The 19,383-nt window shown below is 37.6% G+C and overlaps 2 pseudogenes; both read right to left on the bottom strand.

The window, feature by feature from the left end:
• Positions 1-7,944: 7,944 nt before the first annotated feature.
• LOC119522437 lies at positions 7,945-11,284 on the bottom strand (annotated as a pseudogene).
• Positions 11,285-13,643: 2,359 nt separating this feature from the next.
• LOC119522436 overlaps positions 13,644-19,383 on the bottom strand; it is a 127,078-nt pseudogene continuing 121,338 nt past the window's right edge.

Raw genomic sequence — 19,383 nt, 5'->3', positions numbered from 1 at the left:
CCACACCAAATCCCTAGAGCGAGTAAATGAGTTCTGCAAAGTGGCAGGGTGCAAGATCAACACCCAAAAATCTGTAGTGTTTCTATATGCAGAGGATGAACAATTGGAACAAGAAATCAAGTAAAAAATTCCATTCACAATATCAAAAGAATAAAATTTCTAGAAATAACTCTAACTAAGGATGTAAGCAACTTGTACACAGAGAATTACAAAACAGTGCTAAAAGAAATTAAGGATGAGTTAAATAAATGGAAGGATATTTTGGGTTCATGGAATGAAAGACTAAATATCATTAAGATGACAACAGTACCCAAAGCAATTTATAGATTCAATGCAATTGCAATCAACATTCCAACAACCTTCTTTGAAAAAATGGAAAAGTCAATCATCAAATTTACATGGAAGAGTAAGGGACCCCAATAGTTAAAGCCATCTTGAAAAAGATGAATGAAGTTGGGGGACTCACATGCTCTCTTCTTAAAACTTATTACAAAGCCACAGTAATCAAATCAGCATGGTACCAGCACAAGGGCAGACATATAATCCAATGGAATAGAAATGAGAGCTCATAAATCAACCCACGCATTTATGGCCAACTGATATTTATCTATATCTATATCTATATCTATATCTATATCTATATCTATATCTGTATCTAATCATCTATATCTATGTATTTCATTTGTTTTCTTTTCTCCTCTTTCCTCAACCATAGTTATAAGACATTGATTGGCTTTCTACTTGAAATTCTGTCATCCCAAATATCCAGTTAGTCATCATCAACAAATAGCTTTATTGGTTTTTTTTATTACAGAAGTTGTGAGTTGGCAATGCAATCATGCATAAAATACAGGATACCTGTACACCACCAAAAAAAACAAGTTACCTTGGTGTGGAACATTTGTTACTACTGATGATAGCAATTTTTTACAATTGTATTATTTTTTAACAAAGTTATTTTTGTTACAATTGATGAAAGATTATTAAGATAGTTCTATCTAGTGTCCATTATCTAAATTAGGTGTATTTTCCCCCATATACCACTCTTTTATTTCCACCTTGTCATACAGTTGTAGGATTCCACAAAATAACATTCTTATACTTGTCCATCATCTACAACAGGGTTCACTGCACTATACAGTCCTATGTTTTATCTTTAATTTTTATTCTAGTAAGACATCTTAAAGTTTCCTCTTTTAAACACAGTCACATATATATTTCAGTGTGTTTGATTATACTCACAATAATGTGCTACCATCACCACCATCCACTCCAAACCTTTACCATCAGCTTAAATAAAAATTGCTACAAGTGAAGCATCAACTCTGCATTTTCTAACCCCACTCAATCATCTGGAAACCTATATTCTGGATTCTAACTCCATGAGCTTTCTTATTATAATTAGTTTACAACAGTGATATCATAAGACATTTGTCCTTTTGTGTCTGACTTATTTCACTCAGCATAATGTCCTCAAGGTTTATCCATGTTGTCACATGCCTCAAGACTTCATTCTTTTTATGGCTGAATAATATTCCATTGTATGTATATACTACATGATATTAATCCATTCATCAGTTGATGGATACTTGGGTTGCTTCCATCTTTTGGCAACTTTGAATAATGGTGCTATGAACTTTGGTGTGCAAATATCTGAGTCTCTGTTTTCAGTTCTTCTGGGTATATACCTAGCAGGGCTGCCAGATCATATGGTAATTCTATACTTAGATTCTTAGGGACTGCCAAACTATCTTCCACAGCAGCTGCTCCATTTTGCAATCCCACCAGCAGTGAATGAGTGTTCCTATTTCTACACATCCTCTCCAAAACTTGCAGTTTTTTTTTAAATAGTGGCCATTCTAGTAGGTATGAAATGGTATCTCATTGTGGTTTTGATGTGCATTTTCCTAATATCTGGGGATGTTGAGCAATTTTTCATGTGCTTTTTAGCCATTTGTATTTCCACCTTGGAAAAAATGTCTTTTCAAGCCTTTTGCCCATTTTTTAAAAATCTTAGTCAAGATTTATTTCAATGACTGGAAACATTCAGGCTAATCAAAATGGTACCACTGTAATTTCTTAAAATACATAAATACTGCATATAAAACTTTTGAAAATTTTGATACTATCAGATTTTCAAAAGCAATGGCTATTAAAAAAGCACAAAGCAACAATAAAATACCAAAGAACTTTCATATACTTATGAGGATCTAATTAGCAGAAAACTAGTCAAACAAAATAAACACAAATGTGTTTTTACACTTTGCATGTTTAAATCTGCTTCATAAAAGCACAGATAATTGAGGCATCTTTTGCTCAACTATTTTATTTCTAATGTTAAATTACATTTTCTAAATATATTTTTTAAGTTTTTTTTTTTATTTATTGAGATTGTTCACATGCTGTACAATTATCCAAAGATCCAAAGTGTACAATCAATTGCCCCCGGTACCATCATACAGCTGTGCATCCATCACCACAGTTAATTTGTTTTCAATTTTTAGAACATTTTCATTACTGCAGGAAAGAAATACAGACAAAAAAAAGGAAACTCAAATCCTCCCATACCCCTAACTAACCCCAATGTTGACTCATAGTATTGGTATAGTACATTTGTTACTGTTGATGAAAGAATATTAAAATACTACTAACTGTAATTAGTTTGCAATAGGTATATTTTTTCCCTATATGCCCCTCTATTATTTTTTTAAAAGTTTCAGAATAGTATTTAATTTTCAGGTATTTATAGTCATCTTATTTGATATCACAAAATAGTGGCCATGCAAATGTTCAGAGATAGACTGTGGTGATGAATGCATAACTATGTTATCATACTGTGGACAGTGGATTGTATATCATGGATGATTGTATGGTGTGAGAATGTATTTCAATAAAACTGAATTTAATAAAAAAAAATAGTGGCCATGTTATAAATTTTACAGATGAGGATATTGTTGCACTATTCTCACCACACATAGGTTGCAGAATAAATTTGAATACAGATCAATACTTCCCCTTCTTCCTCCTTTGTATATTTACAAACAAGCCTACACATAACCCTTGCTATTCAAATTATTTTTATCTGAACCAAAGAACTAAATGCATTGAGATAATTTTGTTTTGTTTATAGGAATTCTCACTGTAAACTATACAAGCTTAGGGATCAGAGAGCAAATAGATTTTTTTTTGCCAAACCCTCTATCTGACCTCAGAAGGTAAAATGGCTCAGTATTTTCCATTAACTATGCAATAAATAGCAAATCTTGGGTCCACAATTAATGTTCTTTTGTTTCAGTGTATGAAATAGAAGTTAATAATTGCTATTTAAATTTAGTGGTTCAATGACTACAGTAACAGATGTCTTTCCATATATAAATAGACATTTTCACCAACACTGCTCCCTATATGCCTTTGCTCTATATATCCCATGCCTATCTACAGACAATGGCATCCAATCTACACCAACCAATAAAACATAAATGAGAATATACATTTTTCAATGCTCTGAAAAAGTATGAGTATTCCTTTGGATTTTCAAAAGAAGTCTATATTTTCAGACTTAAATTTAATAGTTTTTAATTATTCTTAGTCTAATTCCTGTTTTATCAATTAGGAAACTAAGAGTCATCTTACAAGTTAAGTGAGATGACCACATTTACAATCAGCAAATCAGAAAAGTGAGGCAAGTTTCTTCATCTTCTGACTTCCAGTGTTTCAGAAAGAATGCCATACCATAAACCTGAGTTATCCATTTGAAATAGAGTGAAAAAAATGGTAGCACAGAATAGGATGTGATACCAAGTATGTTTTCTCCTTCATAATGTCACCATTCTGCAATGTCTGTTTATTCCTCTCTGAAATATGGAATTAAAAATAATTTAATATAGGGTTGTGTCTTATGATGAATATGATGATAATAAAGCCAAACTTATATTCAGTTGTCACTATATGGCTTAAAAATGCATCTTCATCTAATATTATGGAACCTTTCTCCATCTCTCTCTCTCCTATCTTTGTTTCTCTGTTGGTAGGGCTTCCTTTAGTATCTCCCATATGGCAGGTCTTTTATTAGCAAAATCTCTCAGCATTTGTTTGTCTGTGAAAAATTTAAGCTCTCCCTCAAATTGGAAGGAGAGCTTTGCTGGATAAAGAATTCTCAGTCAGCAATTTTTCTCTCTCAGAATTTTAAATATGTCATGACACTGCCTTCTTGCCTTCATGGTGGCTGCTGAGTAGTCACTACTTACTCTTATGTTTTTTTCCTTTGTATGTGGTGAATTGCTTTTCTCTTGTGGCTTTCAGAACTTGCTCCTTCTCTTCAGTATTTGACAGTCTGATCAGAATATGTCTCAGAGTGGGTTTATTTGGATTTATTCTATTTGGAGTTCACTGGGCATTTATGCTTTGTGTATTTATGTTGTGTAGAAGGTTTGGGAAATTCTCCCCAACAATTTCTTTGAATACTCTTTCTAGACATTTACCCTTCTCTTCCCCTTCTGGGACACCAATGAGTCTTATATTTGGATGTTTTATATTATCTATCATATCCCTGAGGTCCATTTTGATTTTTTCAATTTTTTTCCACATTCTTTCTTTTGTTCTTGTTTTCTGTTTTGTCATACTCCAGGTGGCTGATTCGTTGTTCAGCTTCCACTAGTCTTGTACTATGAGTATCCAGAATCTTTTTAATTTGGTTGACAGTTTCTTTTATTTCCATAAGATCATCTATTTTTTTATTTACTCTTGCAATTTCTTCTTCATGCTCTTCTAGGCTCTTCTTCATGTCTTTTATATCCTGTGCCATGCTCTTCTTCATGTCCTTTATATTCTGTGTCATGGTCTTATTGTTTGTCTTTAGTTCTTTAATTGTGCCAAGTACTGTGTCTCCTCTGATCTTTTGATTTGTGTGTTTGGGTTTGGGTTATCCATATCATCTGTTTTTTTCATATGCTTTGAAGTTTTCTGTTGTTTTCGGCCTCTTTGCATTTGCTTAACTTGATAAGGTTCTTTTAGGATATGTATGCAAATTTGAAGACTTCTCTGTAATTTGTCAGATCTACAGCTTGGTGATGTACACTTTAACTAACCAGCAGGTGGTATCTGCAAGCCACCTATTTCCCTCAAGCCAGTTCTCCCCAACTTTCTCTTTGTGGTGTGTGGTGGTCTGATTCTTGTGGGGTCCAATTGGTGCACCAGTTTTGCATGTGTAGTTGGTGCTGTCTGCCTTGAATGTGTGGTGTGTGTCTGAGTGGTTAGGGAGTGAGGGTGGCTTTAACAATCAAACCTCCCAGGTGTTCCTGGAGATTTAAGGCTGTTCCAAGAGTCTAAACCTTCAGTTCAGTCTCACCACAGATTGTCTCTGCCACTGACTCACAAGTCCTTGGTATTGGCGTATGGTCCCTGGGATTTCCTAGTGGGTCTCTCTTCCTAGCCATGCCCTTCTAGTGCCTCTGCTGAGGGAAGGCTGTGCTGCATCACAAGTGCATGCTGACCCTCAAGGGAAGTTCTGGGATGCTGGGCCATGTAGGGGCATCCCCAGCCTGCAGAAAGGATGGCTGAATGGGGCATGTTAAATTCTCCCTTTTAGCACCACTCTGCCTTCCTAGCTCTGGGACAATTAGCTGTGGGTGCATGAAATGCTATTGTCCATGCCAGATATTGTGGTGTGTGCATGCATTGCTGGAAACACTTCCCATCACACTGGGTTTTTTGGTGCAGCTCTGGGCTGTGGCACTGGCACTGGGCAGGTGTGTTTTCAGCCCACCAGGAAGATGGCTGTAAGGGGTGTAGTTTTTTCCCCTTTTGGCTAACCTCTGCTTTCCTAGCTCTGAGAGAATTAGCAGCAGGTGCACAAAAGGCTATCATCCATGCCAGATATTGAGGCATACTCACAGGTTGTGGAGATGCTGTTCATGCCATGCTTCCCTGTGTGGTTCTCACTTCTATATCCACAGCCACTTTTGGGTTTTTAAAAAGAACTAGTCTGACTACAAATGCCAACCCACAGTTTCTCCACACTGCAGTGTGGCTGCCAGATATTCAGCAGGCTTACTCACTCATTTCAGAATGCAGACTCCCAGTTTCACCAAGTGTACCATCCCTGTGGATTTAGCAGACCTTGTCCAGCTGGTGCATCACTGGAACTGGTGTTCTGGGTGGCTTTCTGGCTTTTATCTAGTATTTTTCTTGGAGGTGTTTTTTTGCCCTGCCTCTCCTAACCACCATCTTCCAGAAGTCCCCTAAATGTTTTTATAAAGAAATGAAAAATGCCACAAACTGCTATTTGCCACAAAGTCACACACCATAAAGTAAAATACAACCAACTGAATTTATCTATCCATGTATCTCCCAATCAAATGTGACTTTTATATGTTTTTCTATATACTTTATTTTTATTCATTTATACATATTAGGGAAAACTCATTTATAATAAGTTGTTTTCATCCTTAAAATTATGTTCTATATACTGCCTCTCTTTTCCAGCAAATCCAGTGCTAAATTGAATAATGATGCAATGTACTATTTCAGGGGATGAAAGCAATCTGTAGCCTTAATTTCCCAAATTTCAATTTCTGGTTCCTTCCTACATAAACAAAAAGACTCAAATAGCCAAAACTCACATAGTTAGCAGGAAGGAAAATGTATGAAATGAAGATTATTTTACTAGAATGTTATTATTTATGCTTTTTGCCCATGCTACAGGCACTCTTTAGACTGGCATTGAACATACACAACTACAGAGTTTAGATTTTTTCAGGCACACAATTACATGAAAAATAAATAACTTTCAAGCTATTTCCTGGTTGAATTGGCTCTTAAATATTTTCAGGGGAGGGGAATCCCAAGGATTTTGTGTTCTTTAAGAAACTGACATATATAAATGCCCTGCTATATGTTCAATTAAGTCTTTAACCTAAAGAAGTTTGTTTTTCCTAAAAGTGCAATTCAAATATGCATGACCATCACAGTTCATATAATGAAAGGATGGAATGGTAAAGACAGATTCAATTTCTTGTACTGTAAATGGAAACAAACAAAAACAAAAAACAAAAAAGCTCAACACTGAAATCATTTAAAGGAAAAAAGAACCAATCAAGGAAAATGTTGAACAAGAATATCTCCTCTTAAAAAGGAGAAAAGTGTTATCCAACACAAAAATGAGAACCACAGATTTGTAAAACATCCATTTGTCTGTGTCTCAAAATACAAACAAAAAAATGGTGGAAGGAGGAAATCAAGACCACTTAGAATTGAGCGAAGTCCATGTAAAAATGGAACATAGTACAATCATTTCACCTCATGAAGGAAATGACTGAAATAAAATTTCACAAGTCCTCCTTTTCTTTTCTGGTAGTATCTTTATCTGGATTTGGTATTAGGGTGATGTTTGCATCATAGAATGAATTTGGCAGTGTTCCCTCCCCTTCAATTTTTTCCAAGACTTTGAGCAGGATTCCTATTAATTCTTCTTGGAATTGGTGGACTTCACCTATGTAGTATCTGGTCCAGAGCTTTTATTTGTTGGGAGTTTTTTTTTTTCTTTTTTTGGTTTCACCACATATATATCTTCTTATATGCAGTCTAAACTGAGAATGCCATGTAAATGGGTCACTGTGAAATGCAGCAATTTAATTTTTCTCAAATCAAAATAAGAAAAAACCAGTATGATCTCACTTCTATTAATTCTTGAAGGTTTATAGCAGTTAAGGTTATTTTTCCTTCTATGTATAGAGGTTAAAAAGTCATTTTTTCCCCATAAAATACAAGAGAAACCAATTCCACTTAGTAAAAGTAAAAACTGGGATTCTTTTTAAAATTAGTCCCAAATGGCATTTAGGAATTTAGTTGTAGGGTGCTGCATTCACATCCTGACAAACCAAAGTGTAGTGTTGGGTCTAGTTTTATTTCAGTTTTCTTTTCACTATCCAATGCTTATGGATCACATTATGGAAATGATCCAACTGTAAGGCAGGGATCTTTTTGGATTCCACTATGGGTATGCTCCTTGGGTTGGATGCTGGGGAGTGAGGCACAGTTTTCCAAACCCATGTCAACTATCCAGTAGTTATCAAGGTCAAAAAATTCATTGACGCCTCTTTGGTATTCCATTCCCTGGAAACCTACTCAGTACTGCAAGATGCCTTCAATTCCACCAAAAACTTTCAGAAACTGGGATCCTTTTTGTGACTTATCTGTGACAATTTCCAATTTAGCTTCAAACTTTTTATAGTTGTTAGCAAACCATTCCAGCAGGGACAAGCTCTCAATAAGCTCATTTTCCTGTCCTGTCTCTTTGTCTATCAAATGGAATTTATCCTTCTCTTGTTCTAGAGTTAGAGAATTTTCTCCTCTTCTGTGCCTTGGCAATGAAGACCATATCTCATTATATCCATATTTTTATAGACTATTAAAATCTCTACAGCTTCCATTTCCAAAGCCTTTAGTGTATCTTCAACTCCAAAACAGTACTTGCTAGTGTCCTGGCTGATTTCATAAAAATATTGTCCTATTAATTTCTTCTCAAATAAATTTCACAATTGGAGAGAACTTCAGTAGATAACTCAATAGCTTGGTTGAATCCATTTTCACCACCATAGGAGATATCAACTAATTTTAAAACTTTTGATTGCAATCTCTGATCAAACATATCTGATTGACTTAGTTCAGTTTTAAAGTCAGCTGATCCAGCTAAAATGAAACCAGCCATATTCATCTTGTCCCTGGAAATAAACAGCTGCACAGCAGTCTCAGTGACTTTCTGAACATAGTTATGCCATTTTTCCATTCTTAAATGGGCAAAACACAAGGCAGACTGACCTCTTCTACCATGTTTCTTTGGGAAATCTACAGTGAATTCATGCCGGACTTCTCTTGTGTTTCCTTGGAGTGTGCAAAAACTGCACCCCTACCATCTATTACAATGAAGCCAAACTTGCTATCATCTGAAAGTAGCACTGTAAGAGCCTCCATATGGAATTGTTGTCATACAAATACAATGAAGTATTAATTGGTTTGAAAGGCTCAAAGTAATTGTTGACTTTCTTTTCCTTTCCTTCTGTTACAATTGTTCCACAGTAAACAACCAGACCATTTGGAGGTACTTTGTTATAAAGTTTGAGTCTTGTTGTACAGATGTAATGGCTCCCAGGACTGAAAGGCCATTTACTCATGACTTAATGTTAGATGCAGTTCCAAACTCATCTGCTAATATTTTGCCGCTCATGAAATCTGGTCTTTGGGAGGAATGATCAACAAAATCATGCTTGTGCCATTGCCAGAGATCCAGAAATTGGGAGCTGGCTACTGCCTGGTTTTCATCTGGCCATGCAGCATGGGGGTGTCCATCTGCAGGGGTCTGGGAACCAGGAGGACACTGGGGGGCCAGACATGGTGCTCACCCATGGGCCACTTCCAAGCTCTTGATGAGCTTCTTGATCTTCTAGATCTCCATATTCCTGTTGGCAGCACTGGAGTCATCCACCAACTTCTCACCTCCTCCTCCCTAAGGGCCCAGTCCTGTGCAGCAGTAGCTGCTCCTCCCCAGTGGCAGTGGCAGCTCTCTGTTGGGAGGTTTTTTATGACTCAGTATCTTTACTTGTGATTCGTTTGCTGCGATCTTCCATTCCTTCTGGAGTCAGAGTAGGTTGTTCATGTGTTCTTAGAAAATTGTCCATTTCATCTAAGTTGTCTAATTTGTTGGCATACAGTTGTTCATAGTATCCTCCATTTCTGTGTGGTCAGTAGTAATATTCTCCCTGTCATTTTTTATTTTATTTATTTGCAACTTCTCTCATTTTTTTCTTTGTCAGTCTAGCTAAGGGTTTGTTGATTTTATTGATCTTTTCAAAGAACCGTCTCTTGGTTTTATTTCCCTATATTATATTTTTTACTCTCAATTTCATTTATTTCTACTCCAATGTTTATTTCTTTCATTCTGCTTGCTTTGGTATTAGTTTGCTGTTCTTTTTCTAGTTCCTCCAGGTGTGCAGTTAGGTCTTTGATTTTAGCTATGTCTCCTTTAGTAATGTAGGCATTTAGGGATATGTTTCCCTCTCAGAATTGTTTTTGCTGCATCCCAAATGTTTTACTATTTTGTGTTCTCATTTCCATTTGTCTCAAGGTATTTACTTATTTCTATTGCAATTTCTTCTTTGACCAACTGATTGTTTAAGAGTGTGTTGTTTACTTCCATATATTTGTGAATTTTCTAGTTCTTTGCCTATTTTTGACTTCCTGCTTCATTCCATTATGGTCATAGAAAGTGCTCTGTAAATGTTCAATCTTTTTAAATTTATTGAGACTTCTTTTTGACCTGACATGTATTCTATTCTGAAGGATGATCCATAAGCACTTGAGAAGAATGTCTATCCTATTCTTTTGGGGTACAATGTTCTGTATATATCTCTTAGGTCTAGTTCATTTATCATATTAATCAATTATCTTTTTCCTTATTGTCTGTCTAGATGTTCAATCTATTGATGAAAGTGGTGTATTGAAGCCTCCAACTACTATTGTAGAGACATCTATATCTCCCTTCAGTTTTGCCAATTTTCCCCTCATGAATTTTGGAGCACTGTGGTTAGGTGCACAAATATGTATGGTTGTTATTTCTTCTTGGTGGATTTCCCCTTTTATTAATATATACAGTACTTCTTTGTCTCTTCTAATAATTTTGCATTTAAAATCTATTTGTCCAATATTAGTATACCTAGCCCAGCATTTTTGGCTACTGTCTGCCTGGAGTATTTTTTTCATTTTCAACCTGTTTTTGTCTTTGTGTCTAAGGTGAGTCTCTTGTAGAGAGCACAGAGTTGGATCATACATTTTTTGTCCATTATGCCAATCTGCATCTTTTGACTGGGGACTTTAATCCATTAACATTCAATGTTATTACTGTAAAGGCAGTACTTCCTTCAACCATTTTATCCTTTGGTTATTATATGTCATATCTTTTTTGTCTCTCTTTTTATCCTTTTGGTTACCCTTACTGCTAATCTTCATTTCTACACTCTACTCCAAACCTCTCTCTTGTACTTTTGACTTTCAGCCTGCAAAATTCCCTTTAATATTTCTTGCATAGGATGCCTGTTGTTGACCAACTCTGTCAGTTTCTGTTTTTCTGTGAGTATTTTATACTCTCCCTCATTTTTGAAGGATGGTTTTGCTGGATAAAGTATTTTTGGCTGGCAGTTTTTCTCTTCAGTACATTAAACATATCATTCTACTGCCTTCTCACCTGTATAGTTGTGCTGGTTGAATCTATTATGCCTCCCAGAAAAACCATGTTCTTTAATGCAAGCTTGTGGGGGCAGACTTATTAGTCTTTTGATTAGGGTGGGACATTTTGATTAGGTTGTTTCCATGGATATGTGCTCCATTCAACTGTAGGTGAGCCCCTTTAATTAGATTATTTCCTTGGAGGTGTGACCCCACAATTAGTTCACTGCAGTACTTTAAGAGAGCTCAGGGAAAGAAGGAGCTTAGAGAAGATGAGAGAGACATTTTGAAAAGAAGCTAAAATATGTAATCCAGAGTTTGCCCCTGGGAGAAGCTAAGAGGTGACCTAGACCCAGATGCTTGGAGATGCTAGGAGATGCAGAAGAAGAATGTTTGGAGAAGCTAAGCCAAGAGATGAAGCCCAGTGTTTTGCCTGGAGAAGCCAAGAGTGGACTCCCAGATAATTAGAGAGAAATGCCCCAGGAGAACCAAGCAGAGAGCTGGGAGAAGCTAAGAGAGGCAGAAGCCTAGAGACATTTTGGAGAAAGCCATTTTGAAATGCAACCCAAGAGCAAAGGACCAGCAGACACCAGACGTGTGCCTTCCCTGCTGATGGAGGTGTTCCAGATGCCATTGGCCTTTCTTCAGTGAAGGTATCCTCTTGTTGATGCCTTAGGTTGAACACTTTTATGGCCTTAGAACTGTAAATTTGTAACCTAATAAATACCCTTTATGAAAGCCAATCCATTTCTGGTATTTTGCCTAACGGCAGCTTTAGCAAACTGGAACAATGTTTTATGATGAGAAATTGGTACTTAGACTAGTTGTAGTTCCCTTGTATGTGATGAAATGCTTTTCTCTTGCTGCTTTCAGAGATTCTCTCTTTATCTTTGGCATATCACATTCTGATTAATACATGTCTTGGAGTTGATATATTAGAAATTTTTCTGTTTATAGTACATTGTACTTCTTGGACATGTATATTTATGTCTTTCATAAGAGTTGGGAAATTTTCTCATTATTTCCTCAATTTTTTTTCTGTCCCTTTTCCTTCCTATTCTCATTCTGGGATACACATAATGCATATATTTGCATGCTTCATACTGTAATTCAAATCCTTGAGATCTTGTTCAATTTTTCCATTCTTTTTTCTAACTCTTCTTCTGTCTGTAATATTTTGATTGCCCTTTCCTCTAAGTCTCTGATTCTTTCATCTGCCTGATCAAATCTGCTGTTGCATGCCTCTGGAATATTCTTTTCTGTATCAATTAGACAACTTTTATGAAATTGGAAAACTACATTTAAAATGTGCTTATACAAAATGGAATTAGAAAATAGATGTATTCATTTTAAAGAACATTGCACTGTTCTGAAAATCAAATATCTCTTGCAATAATACAATGTGCCAATTCATAAAATGTTAACAGAATTCTCAATTTAACATTTTTTAAGACAATATTAAGGTCAAGAATTTCACATGTATTCTAGTACATATAAAATGGCACTATAAATCTGATATCCATTCTTATGAAGCTTACAAACTTGACAATGCTCAGTAAAAGCTTTTAGAATCATATCCAATAGTGTCACAGGCAAACAATCACAAGTTTATGTCCCATGTGTTCTCCTTCTAAAATCTTTGTGTTAACTTTTCTATTCCTTGCCATTTGTTAGTACTACCCCTTAAAAATGAAAGAGAACAGGAAAAGAAAGACTACAAAAAGTTCTTGATCAGGTACAGAAATTTTTGATGTATATTTCACTACAAAACATGCCTATACAATATCATGTGAACTTTTATCATGAAAAATCAGAAAAATAAAAATCTTTAGTAGTATAAGCGTTACAGTCAATTTTATAAATCATTCACATGGCACTATTAGACAGTTTAAGCACCCAATATCTATAGCTGACAAAATGTCCCAATGACCAGTATTCATTTAAATATATCCTTACAGAGGGGGAACAGAGGAGATAGTGTTAGCTTTCCAAGACTGGTCAAAAAAGGATTCTCATTCTCTGTTGATCTAAAAACAGACAAACAAAAACAAAGGAAAAAAAACCTTTAAAAATGTAGGTGAGGGCATTCCCAGAAAACTAAGCATACCAAAAGATGTTTCATGGGAATTAAAGCCCAAAGCCAAGGTACTACATAGTCACATTACCAACTAGCTGGGTAATACTATATGAGCCTTATCTGGAAGTTTAATGAAATGCTACTGCACAATAGAACATTAATAAGTGAAAAACCATAGTGCACAAATCCATATCACTGGCAATTTCTGTATAAAGCAAAATATTCACTATCAGCTATAAAGTTTGCCCAGTCAATCTGTTTTATTACATCATGGGATAGGGCAGTTTTCTATTTTTTTGGACTATCAATCTCTAAAATTCATTTTTACTTTAATGATGCATAGGTTTTATTAGTAAGACCAAACAGGTACATAACTAGATAAGAAGGGGAAAAAAGAGTCAGTGAAAGTGTAAAATTCTTCCCACATTTCAATTTTAAAATGTTTAGGGAAAACAATAAAAATATTTTCCATTATTCTAGCAAAAACAAACAAACAAAATAAAAAAAAGCCCCACATAAGCAACCAAGCAACACTAAAACCACATTACACAGATGGATCATCATGCTTTCATCTGGTTTACATATCATCTAGTTTAACTGGGATGCTTTTCATCTTTAAATTTTGTTATATGTGAAGATGTAATTTTAATGGATAATTTTGAATTTGGATTTAACTTTATTGAATATTATAACAGTATACTTATTACAATACAGTGTACCATATATTTCTATTAGAAAAAAATTAAGATCCTTTCTCTCTCTCCATAAGTTAAAGGTGTGACATCATAAAGGGTGTCAAATGGCTAGATGATTTTACAGTGCACACTTATATATTATGAAGTATGTACTTAACAAATATGATGGTTTCTTTACAGAGTTCCTTTCTATACCTTTTCTTCTTCAGTGGATTATCCATCCAAGGTGGAGTGACAGGATGTTCATAATTCAGTCCATCATACTGGTACTCAGCATTCTTTTCAGATGAAATCAATATCCTAAATAGGCACATAAAACTTTCATCCACATTCATCATTCCATCAGCATCATCAAATTTGCCACATTAATTTGGGACTAATAACAGGGTTACCAATTGTCATTTAGCAATAATTAATACCAATCTTCAACTAGCTGATGAGCATTGCAAATCAAGTCCAAATCATGATGATTCAAAAATTTAATGACTATATCAGCTCCAAAAGTGGAGGAAACACCACAATCATTTTCTCCCCAGCCTAGCATGTCCTTATCTGGATAAAACCACAGCAAATCACAGAGCAAACTTGTATCAGGGATATCAGTTGGTCTCATAATTCTCCAAATCTGCTCCATTGACTGTACCTCTGGTGACAGTCCCCCATGACAACAGAAGACTTTCTCATCCACAATGGCATCTCCAGCAATCAGGTGATGAGACTGTCCATGTTCAGCTCCCCATCCATCATTTTGTCTGCACCAGGCTCTCCCTACCAGCAGTGGAAACAAGGACTTCTCAGCTGCAGTGGCTGTAGTGATGGTTTGGCCTTCTCTCAACAGCACTGCTAACTGCCCTGCCTTCAGTGCTGCTCCACATGGAACTTCCACTCTACTGTATTTTGAATCTCTTCTATTGTGCCTCTCATTCCCATAATTTCTGTTATGTTTCTTTTCATACTTTCAAATTTTTCTTTATGCTCACCCAGTGTCTTCTTAATATCCTTTAACTTTTTCACTGTATTTTTCTTCATTTATTTGAATTGACTTAGAAGATTTGTTTCATCATCTTTGATTAGTTGTTCCAAATTCTGTGGCTCTTCTGAAGTTTTAATTTGTTCTCTTGATGGAGCAATATCTTCCTGTTTCTTAGTATGGCTTATAATTTTTGTTGATGTCTAGGCATCTGATTATCTTGATGAGCTTACTCTGAAGGTCAATTTCTCTCTCTTGCCTAGGATTTTATGGTTGATTAGCTTTGTTTTAAGGTTCTTCTTTGGCACTAGGTTCAATTTATTTTAGAACTTTAGAATAGACTGCATTTAACTAATCAGATTTTTTCAGCTCCTCTTCATCTGAATATTGCCCTGGATATGTGGTACAATTTTCAAGATTGCACTATTTGTGCAATTGTTTCACTCCCAGGAAAAAGCTTCCTTTATCTGTTCCTTGTCCAGGAATCTTGATATGTTCTGTTTGTTTTTGTTTTTCCTGTATAGTTTTGTTACACTCTTTCATTGTCTCTATCTGCTTTTGCATGGAGGGCAAATTTTGGAAGGTGGGTCACCCCAGAGAGTACTTTCTCAATTCAGTATTTCCCCACCAAAACAGAGCCAGGAACCCATGAAAGGGGCATAGTAAAGCTCTAAGGTTCTCTGGGCAGAGGTTCAGGAAAGACTCCAAAGGCCTTTTTGATGGTGTCCTGAAGATGTGCTTTCCTGATCTGCCAAGCAGATGGAACCCTTCAGCAAATTGTTACCTGTAGCTCTAAGGAAGTACTGTGTCATTAAACCTGCAACACCTTGGCTCCTGTTGCTAGCAGGGTTGAAACAATGGCTGTCATTGTCTTTGTCCTAGATGGGTTGAAACAGTAGCTGAGAGCTGGGACCCAGTGAACTGAATTTGCTGATCAAAAGCCATGATCAGTGTTTGGCTGGGTCTCCACACTCCATTATAGAGTTAGAGAATTTTTGTGTCCCTTTCTGATAGTAGCACCTTGCCAGGGACTGGATTGGTAGGTGGCTTGCCCAGAGAGTGGGTGATGGGCACTGGCAGTCACTGTGCAGAGAGAGCTACTCACAGTACTTTATGGCAGTTTATGACCTCCCTCCTGCTCTTCCCTGGATGCTGCTCAGTATTTTTCTGGCCTCTGGAGCATGAGAACAGTTGCTTCAGATAATTTCTGCCTGTTTGTTAGCTGTTTTGGAGGAAGGAGTGGGTCCTTGAGCTCCCTACTCCACCATATTCCTTGGAAGTCCTCAAACTGATTTTTGACAAAGACCATTCATTTGGGAAAGAATAGTCTCTTCAACAAATCATGCTGGGAAAAGTGGATCTCCATTTGCAAAAAGAAAGAAAGGAAGAAAGAAAGAAATAGGGTCCCTACATCACATCATATACAAAAATTAACTCAAAATTCATCAAAGACATTAATATAAATGCTAGAACTATAAAACTGCTTGAAGAAAATGTAGGAAAGCATCTTCAGAAACTCACATTTGACAATGGTTTTCAGACTTTACATCCAAAACAAAAGCAGCAAAAGAAAAAATAGATAAATGGGACCACCTCAATATTAAATACTTTTGTTCCTCAAAGGACTTTATCATGAAAATAAAATGACAACCTACACAAGGGGAGAAAAATTTTGGAAACCACATGTGCCGGTTTGAGTGTATTGTGTCCCCCAAATGCCATTATCTTTGTGGTCTTGTGTGGGGCAGGCGTTTTTGGTGATGGTTGGATTTGCTTGGAATGTGCCCCACCCAGCTGTGGGCAGTGATTCTGATGGGATGTTCTCATGGAGGCGTGGCCCCGCCCATTCAGGGTGGGCCCTTATCGGTGGAGCTATATAAATGAGCTGACTGGGGGGGGGGGGGAGAAAGGGAGTGCAGCTGGGAGTGATGTTTTGAAGAGAAGCAAGCTTGCTAGAAAGGAACGTCCTGAGAGAAAGCCGTTTTGAGGCCGGAGCTTTGGAGCAGACGCCAGCTGCCTTCCTAGCTAACAGAGGTTTTCCAGACACCACTGGCCGTCCTCCGGTGAAGGTACCCAATTGCTGAGGTGTTACCTTGGATGCTTTGTGGCCTTAAGACTGTAACTGTGTAGTGAAATAAACCCCCGTTTTATAAAAGCCTGTCCATCTCTGGTGTTTTGCATTCTCCAGCATTAGCAAACTAGGACAGATTTTGGTACCAGGAGTGGGGTGCTTTTGCTGCTGAGTCTGCAAATACCAAACATGTTGGAACGGCTTTTTAAGTGGATAAGGGGAAGACAATGGAAGAATTGTGAGGAGCTTGATAGAAAAGGCCAAAACTGCTTTAAAGAGACTGTTTGTGGAAATGTGGAATCTAAAGATACTTCTGATGAGGACTTGAACAGAAATGATGAATGTGTTGTAAACTGGAAGAAAGGCGATCCTTGTTTTAAAGTGGCAGAGAATTTGGCAAAATTGAGTCCTGGTGTCAGATGGAAGGAAGAATCTGGAAGCAACAACCTGGAATACTTAGCTGAGGAGATCTCCAGACTACATGTGGAGGACATATCCTGGCTTCTCCTTGCAGCTTATAGTAAAATGCGAGCAGAGAGAGATAAACTTAGAACTGAACTCTTGGGTTCAAAGAAACCAGAAGTTGATGGCTTGGAAAATTACAGGCTTCCAGGGGGTGGAATCCCAGAAGCTACAGCCCAACATGAGGATGTAACTAAACATGGAACCCAGCCGCCATTTCAGTACAAGCCAAGATTGGAAAAGGAGTTAAGCAGAAAGGATTTGTGGAAAGTCCTATTGTCTGATGGCTTTGACCCCTGCATGCTTCATGCAAAGCCAACAGAATTTTTGCGAGATCTTTATAGACGGAGCCATTGCCGGTCTGGACTGGAGGAGACAGACAAGGAAAAAATTAAAGGAAAAATCTCTTCAAAGACAGAGCCATGGAGGTTGAGGTCTGGAGTCAGGAGGTCTCGGGCTGGGAGAGCGGAGCAGCCCACATGCATGGAAAGGGTGAGTTTGCCCTGGAGGTCGAGGGCGGGCTTTCCGCCTCAATGCTCTGGAAGAGTTTTGCCACCTCAGGTCCCAAAGAGGGTGGAGCACATTTCCAAGGAATTGGGGAGAGCCTGGCTGCCACCCCACTGTTCTGAAGGGGTTGAGCATGTGCCCCGGAGATGGAAGGGAATCCGGGAGCTGCCCCGAGGTTTGAGGAGGGTGGAGCCGAGAAGGTGGTCTCCCCAATGTGTGGAAGTGTTGGAGCACTCACCCAAGCGTTTGGAGAGGAAAGGGCTGCCGAAAAGGCCCTTAGGAAGGGTTAGACTCCCGCTCTCTCAAGCCCCAAGGATGCAACGTCGTTCTGTAAATGACTCTCAGACGTTGAAATCTAATGGAGTTTGTCCTGCGGGTTTTATGAACTGTTTTGCTCCTGTTAACTCTGTTTTTCTTACTGTTTCTCCTTATGGCAATGGAAATGTTCATCCTATGAATGTCTCTCCTTTGTATATTGGAAGCACATAACTTGTTCTAGGTTCACAGATCCACAGCTAGAGGGGAATTATGCCTTAGGACTGACCAAGCCTAAACTGATTTTGAAGAGATTTTGTACTTAACTTTTGTTACTGAAATGATTTAAGTTTTTGTGATATTGTGATGAAATGAATGTATTTTGTATTTGGAAAGATAATGCCATTTTGGGTTCCAGGGGGTGGAATGTGCCAGTTTGAGTGTATTGTGTCCCCCAAATGCCATTATCTTTGTGGTCTTGTGTGGGGCAGGCGTTTTTGGTGATGGTTGGATTTGCTTGGAATGTGCCCCACCCAGCTGTGGGCAGTGATTCTGATGGGATGTTCTCATGGAGGCGTGGCCCCGCCCATTCAGGGTGGGCCCTTATCGGTGGAGCTATATAAATGAGCTGACTGGGGGGGGGGGAAGAAAGGGAGTGCAGCTGGGAGTGATGTTTTGAAGAGAAGCAAGCTTGCTAGAAAGGAACGTCCTGAGAGAAAGCCGTTTTGAGGCCGGAGCTTTGGAGCAGACGCCAGCTGCCTTCCTAGCTAACAGAGGTTTTCCGGACACCACTGGCCGTCCTCCGGTGAAGGTACCCAATTGCTGAGGTGTTACCTTGGATGCTTTGTGGCCTTAAGACTGTAACTGTGTAGTGAAATAAACCCCCGTTTTATAAAAGCCTGTCCATCTCTGGTGTTTTGCATTCTCCAGCATTAGCAAACTAGGACAGATTTTGGTACCAGGAGTGGGGTGCTTTTGCTGCTGAGTCTGCAAATACCAAACATGTTGGAACGGCTTTTTAAGTGGATAAGGGGAAGACAATGGAAGAATTGTGAGGAGCTTGATAGAAAAGGCCAAAACTGCTTTAAAGAGACTGTTTGTGGAAATGTGGAATCTAAAGATACTTCTG

The sequence above is a fragment of the Choloepus didactylus genome, chromosome X (genome assembly GCF_015220235.1).
Source record: "Choloepus didactylus isolate mChoDid1 chromosome X, mChoDid1.pri, whole genome shotgun sequence".
Taxonomy (NCBI): Eukaryota; Metazoa; Chordata; class Mammalia; order Pilosa; family Megalonychidae; genus Choloepus; species Choloepus didactylus.
The sequence above is the reverse complement of the archived record's forward strand: the minus strand, read 5'-3'. Positions and strand labels throughout refer to the sequence as shown.